This window comes from Galeopterus variegatus, unplaced genomic scaffold, assembly GCF_000696425.1.
Source record: "Galeopterus variegatus unplaced genomic scaffold, G_variegatus-3.0.2 Scaffold9592, whole genome shotgun sequence".
NCBI classification, from domain to species: domain Eukaryota; kingdom Metazoa; phylum Chordata; class Mammalia; order Dermoptera; family Cynocephalidae; genus Galeopterus; species Galeopterus variegatus.
In genome coordinates, this window is record NW_007735703.1 from 43,123 (window position 1) to 50,719 (window position 7,597).

Sequence of the window (7,597 nt, forward strand, 5' to 3'; positions counted from 1 at the left end):
TTTAGCAACAGCCCAAGGAGACGATATTATCATTATTAAATATAATTGTTATTCTGCATATGTAGAAATTGAGACTGATTAAATGACTCATCTAGGTCATCCAGGTAATACTGTCAAGGCTAGAAATCCAATTCAGGTCTTCAGGTTTCAAATAAAAATTTCCACAATACAGTGAAAAGGAATTGCTGGCTTTGGGCTGGCCTGTGGCTCACTCAGGAGAGTGTGGTGCTGACAACACCAAGGCCACAGGTTCGGATCCCATATAGGGATGGCCAGTTCACTCACTGGCTGAGCATGGTGCTGACAACACCAAGCCAAGGGTTAAGATTCCCTTAGCAGTCATCTTTAAAAAAAAAAAAAAAAAAGTAATTGCGGGCTCAAGCCAAAAATCAAGACTACTCAAAAATGTGTCTAAGACTCTACCTATCAAAAGAAAATTTTTAAAGAGTAGGAACAGCAACAATAAAGGCAGCCTTCAAATTCTGTGCCAGGCTAGGCAAAAAGAAAATACAGCAAAATTTCCACTGTTAAATAAAAATTATAGGAAGCCATTGTTTTGGACTAAGTTTCTGTATTAGGCCCCAAAAGACCAGAATAAAAATCAAAATGGACTCACCTCTGCTAAGTTCCGTGTCACTTAGATTGTGGTCTGACCTGAGAAATCAGGAGAAAGAGATAACAGCCAATTTCTCAAACAGGCCAATTTAAAGTTTCAATAGGTGTGATAATGAAGTTCCCTTTGCTATAAACTTTACACAAAAGAGATAGCCTGAAGTATTTGATGTTAACTAGTCAGTTATTTTTCTAATATTCTGTCTTCCTGTCACCACCTTACAAGAAAAGTGACTTTGAAATGACCAATCCACTTTTTGTTCTTTGTTTCTACTTTCTTCAGCCTTTTTTTTTTTCTTTTTGTCTGTATTACTAACCTCTTCCGGTTGGCTCACAGGAACATTTATCCTATTTTAAGGAATAACATGTTGCTGGATACTAGAATTGCAATAAAACCAATTGAGATCTTTAAATTTGTTGTAATTTTGTTCTTTGACAATGCAAACATGTAGTTTTGATTTTTCTCTAGTCCTTTTCTACCATCAACACAACATATTTAGGAGAAAGCAACTTCAAATTCCCCATACCCTGTGATCTTTATATTCTGCAAACTTAGGTATATTATATACTAAGATTAATATTTTTAAAAGTACTTAAGCCACTTTTACAAAATAAAAGGCACATGTTTTAAAACAGTAGATACCACTTATGTATGGAATTGTCTCCACAACAAACTAGATCTAATACGAAAATGTAGTCTCTTTGGGAAACTGCAAATGATTCAAATACCCCAGAGACTACTAGGTATATGTGCAAATGCTCACCTATGAAAGTCCAACTTTGAATTTATTGTGATCATTAAACGGGGCATCAGCCAGAGTTAAAATGCATTATATATCTCTGACCCCCACAACTACAAGGACAAGCTTTATTCTTTATTACAATTAGGAATGAGCCTCAAGAAATAGTGCAGGAAATTAATGTTTGGTTTTGTTCTTGTGGCAATACATATTTGACAGCATAAAACAGGGAACTGATTAAGCAGCATGTTCAATTTGACTGTGGTTCCATTGCCCTCTAGTGGCTATTTGAAAAGGGCTGGTATTAAACAGTGAAACCAGCCTTCAAAAGACAGCAGTGATTCTCAAAGTAGGGTGGGGAGGCCAGCATCATCAGCAACACCTGAAAACTGAAGATGTACAAATTTCAAGCCCCATCCAAGACCTACTGAAAAGCACTAGCAATTTGTTTTAATAGGCTCTCCAGGTAATTCTGATGCACACTAACCACTGAGACTCAGTCTAAGAGAAGCATGGTATTCATACTTGAAGTAGATATGAAAATGCATTTGAGTGTTGCTCATAATTATTTCTCCGCTTTTTCTAAATTTCAAAAAGCCTTTTATGTGCACAGAATCTAGAAACAGCTTAAAATTTAGTTGGGGAGATTTAAAAGTGCTATAAAGTCATGACAGAACAATATAAAAAACAAAGAGATAAAGTGAATAAAAGTAAATTCATTAGATATTAAAAGTTCATTCTATGAGCTTGCCCACTAGCCAAAACATTTGATCAAGACCTACCCATTTCTTCCTTGGCTATAAAATCAATGATAAAATGTTTGTTGAACAGAATGAATATTTAATCAAGATTTGAGGGGGGACATTTAATATTCAGGCTCTTTAGTAGATGTATTTTATTTTCTATTTATTTTTTCCATTACATCAATTGCTATTTCCCATTACATAAATTTTTTTTTCTTGGTTTTTTGTGACTGGAACCCGTGGCTTGGTGTCGCCCACACCACGCTCAGCCGGTGAGCGCACCGGCCGTCCCTATATAGGATCCGAACCTCCCAGCGCCGCACTCTCCCGAGGGAGCCACGGGGTCGACCCATTACATATATTTTTAATTGGATTACTCAAACTATAGTGACATAACTCCAGCCGTACCCTGAGCTAAGGCTGAAAAATAGCTGGGCCAGACTTTTTAAAATTGTATTGTGGAAAAATAAATAACATATTAATTTTAAAATCATGCATAACTTAGTTTCAACTCTAGAATACTGATGGTCACTTACCCTATTCATCGGATAAAGACAGCATGGTTCCACAGAAAGTAAACTGGACTTGAGATCAAAAAGCCTGAGATTTGATGTGTGAACTTTAGCAAGTTACTTATTCTATGAACCTTGGTTTTCCCAATTAAAGGATAGTAATGATAATGTCTATACTGCATGGTTTTTGTGAGGGTCAAATAAGCAGGGATAAGGGAGAAATAAGTATTAAATTTAAAAAAAGCTTTACATGTCTTATTTAAGCAAATATTACAGAAAGATTGCTGAAAATGCTATAGACTAATAAAAAAATGGGTGTAGCTCCTACTCCACAAACCCTCACAACCTCTGTAAACTCTGGACAAAACATAAAAATTACCTGAAAGCACTTGAGAGCAAAAAAGCAGGCAGACACTGGAGAGTGGTTGACATTTGGAAGGAGGAATGGCATTGACTGAGGATGGACCCTAGTTAGCACACCAAGTATACAAAACCCAGACAGAAAATCTGGAGTCTTAGTGGCTTTATGGCCAAGAAGACAAAATATGAGGTGGCCACAGCCACTGAAAAGTGAGGAAGAAAATCGTGGGAAGGAGAGAACCAACAGACAGAAAGTCCCACTCCATGTATTAACTCTACCCAAATCTCTGGCTGACTCTGAACTATGCATATGAGGGGTAGACTCCAAGCAGCCCACTTAAGGCTAAACAAATAAAGACTGTTTACAGTTCAAAGGTTAAAATTCAAGTTAAATGCCTATTAAAAGAAAATAAAAAATACTCCTTTGAAGAACAAAAGAATCAAGAAGGTCTAAAATGCATCATTCATAACATCAAGGACACAATTCAATATTAGTAGACATACAAGGAAACATGAATATGTGACCCATACTCAAGAGAAAAGGCAATCAATGTAGAACAATTCCAGGATGACCCAGACAATAGAATTAGCAGACAAAAAGATCCTCCCCAAGACACATTATAGTTAAATTCGCAAAGCTCAAAGACAAAGAGAGAATTCTCCAAGCAGCAAGAGAAAAGCATCAGGTCACTTATAGGGGAACCCCCATCAAACCAACAGCAGACTTCTTGACCAAAACCCTACAGGCCAGAAGAAAGTGGAATGAAATATTCAAAATACTAATAGAAAAAAACTGCCAGCCAAGAATTCTTTACCGAGCAAGGCTCTCCTTCAGAAACGAGGGAGAAATAGTGTATTTCCCAGACAAACAAAAGTTGTGGGAGTTCACCACCACATGACCAGCTCTGCAAGAAATTTTCAAGGGAGTCATTCATATGGAATCTGAATAATGGTGACCACTATCACAAATACACAGGAAAGAGCAAAATCCACAGTTAAAACAGAAATGCCAGCAAGAAAGAGAAAGAAGCTAAATCATTACACCTTAAATTCCCAACTAACATTGAAGAAGAGAAATAAAAGGAGAAATAATGATCAAAAGATATTTAAACCATCTAAACAAGAAGCAATTAAATGACAGGAATTAAGCAACACTTGTCAATAACTAATGTAAATGTGAGTGGACTAAACTCCCCATTCAAAAGACGCAGACTAGCTGGGTTAAAAAGCTAGATCCAAGTATATGCTATCTTCAACAGACACTTCTCACCTGTAGAGACACACATAGACTAAAAGTGAAAGGATGGAAAAAGATATACCATGCAAATGGAAACCAAACACGAGCAGGAGTAGCTATTCTTATATCAGACAAAATAGACTTTAAACCAAAAAACATTTAAAAAAAGACAAAGAAGGACACTATATAATGACAAATGGATCTATCCAGCTAGGAGACATAAAAGACAAAGAAGGACACTATATAATGACAAATGGATCTATCCAGCTAGGAGACATAACAATCATAAACATGTATGCACCCAATACTGGAGCACCCAGATATATAAAGCAAATACACTTAGACCTAAAGAAAGAAATAGATCCGAATACATTAATAGTGGGTGATCTGAACACCCCTCTCTCAGTATGGAACAGGTCTTCCAGGCAACAACTCAACAAAGAAACACAGCATTTAGTTTATACCCTAGACCAACTGGACTTGGCAGATATATACAGAACATTTCACCTAACAGCTAAAGAATACACTTTCTTCTCATTGGCTCATGGTACATTCTCCAGGAAAGACCACATATTAGGTCACAAATCTAGTCTCAGCAAATTTTAAAAAATCAAAATCATTCCAACTATCTTTTCAGACCACAATGCACTAAAATTGGAAATAAACAATAAGTAAATTGCTGGAAGCTATACAAATACATGGAAACTAAATAATAGGCTCCTGAATGACCTATGGGTCCAAAAGGAAATTAAACAGGAAATCAAAAAATTTCTAGAAACTAATGAAAATAAAGACACATCATACCAAAACCTGTGGGATACTGCAAAAGCAGTACTAAGAGGCAAATTTATTGCAATAAATGCTTCTATCAAATGAATGGAAAGACTTCAAATAAATGACCTAACTCTATGCCTCAAAGAACTTGAAATACAACAACAATTCAAACCTAAAGGTGGTAGATGGAAGGAAATAATTAGGATCAGAGCAATACTAAATGAAATAGAGAAACAAAAAACAATAAAAAGATCAACAAAACAAAAAGTTGGTTTTTCAAGAAGATAAATAAAATAGACAAATCATTAGCTAGGTTAACAAAAAAAAAAAAAAAGGAAAGAGAAGACCCAAATAACAAAAATCAGAAATGAAAAGGGAGACATTACAACTGGTACCACAGAAATACAAAGAATCATTAGAGACTATTATAAACAACAGTATGACAACAAATATGAAAATCTGGAAGATATGGATAAGTTTCTAGACACATACAAACTACCAAGACTGAACCAAGAGGAGACAGAAAACCTGAACAGACCAATAATAAGCAAGGAGATTGAAGCAGTAATTAGCAATCGTCCAACAAAGAAAAGTCCAGGTCCAGATGGTTTTACAGATGAATTCTATCAAACTTTTAAAGAGGAGTTAATACCAATTCTCCTCAAACTATTTCAAACAATTGAAACAAAAGCTACTCTCCCAAACTCATTCTATGAGGACAACATAACTCTGATACCAAAACCAGATAAGACATAACAAAAAAAGAAAATTGCAGGCCAATATCCTTGATGAACCTTGATGCTAAATCCTCAACAAAGTACTAGCAATCAGAATACAGTAACATATTAAAAAAATTATACACTATGATCAATTGGGATTCATCCCAGGGATGCAAGGATGGTTCAACATATGAAAGTCAATAAATGTGATACATCACATCAACAAACTCAAGGACAAAGACGATATGATTATCTCAACAGATGCTGAAAAAGCATTTGACAAAATTCAACACCCTTTCATGATAAAGACACTCAACAAATTAGGTATAGAAGGAAAATATCTCAACACAATAAAAGCCATTTATGACAAGCCCACCACCAGTATAATTTTGAATGGGGAAAAATTGAAGGCCTTTCCCTTATGTATAGGAACAATACAAGGATGCCCACTCTCACCACTTCTATTCAACATAGTACTGGAGGTACTAACTAGAGCAATCAGGCAAGAGAAAGAAATAAGGGAATCCAGATTGGAAAAGATAAAGTCAAACTTTCTCTTTTTGTAGATGCCATGATACTATATATAGACAAACCTAAAGACTCTATCAAAAAACTCCTAGAGCTGGTTAATAACTTCATTAATGTTGCAGGATACAAAATAAATGCCCCCAAATCAGCAGCACTTAAATACTCAAATAATGAATTAACGGAAAGACAAATAAAAAAGTAAGCCCATTTACAATTGTCATGAAAAAAATACAATACCTAGGGATCAATTTAACCAAGGAGATGAAAGACCTCTACAATGAGAATCACAAACCACTTCTGAAAGAAATTAAAGAAGATGTGAAAAGATGGAAAGATAGTCCATGCTCTTGGATTGGAAGAATTGACATTGTGAAAATGTATATACTACCCAAAACAATCTACAGATTCAATGCAATTCCCATCAAAATACCAATGACATTCTTCACACTAAAATCAAGTCAAAATGGATTAAAGACTTAGGTATAAGACCTGAAACTATAAAATTAGTAAGGAAAAATATAGGTAAAATGCTTCAGCACTTAGGTATGGGCACAGGCTTTATGAACGTGAGCCCAAAAGCACAAGAAGTGAAAGAAAAAATAAACAAATGGGATTATATCAAACTAAAAAGTTTCTGCACAGCAAAGGAAGCAATCAACAGAGTGAAAAGACAACTTACAGAGTGGGAGAAAATTTTTGTTAACTATGCATCCAACAAGGGATTAATATCCAGAATATACATAGAACTCAAGCAATTATACAGTAAAAAAATAAGTGACCCAATTAAAAAATGGGCAAAGGAGATGAAGAGACATTTTTCAAAGGAAGACATACAAATGGCCAACATATACATGAAAAAATGCTCAACATCATTAGTCGTGAGGGAAATGCAAATTAAAACCACATTGAGATACCACCTCACTCCAGTTAGACTGGCTATAATCAAAAAATGGTGAATAACAAATGCCTGGCGAGGGTGTAGAGAGAAGGCAACAGTCCTGCACTATTGGTGGGACTGTAAATTAGTACAACCACTACAGAAAACAGTATGGAGCTTTCTCAAACAACTACAGATAGATCTTCCATATGATCCAGCAATCTCGCTTCTGGGTATATACCCAGAGGAATAGAAATCATCATGTCGAAGAGATGCATGTATTCCCATGTTCATCGCAGCTCTGTTTACAATAGCCAAGATATGGAACCAACCTAAATGTCCATTGATGTATAATTGGATAAGGAAACTGTTGTATATATACACTATGGAATACTACTCTGCCATAAAAAAGAATGAAATACTACTATTTGCAACAACATGGATGAACCTGGAGAAACTTACATTGAGTGAAATAAGCAAAGCACAGAGGGATAA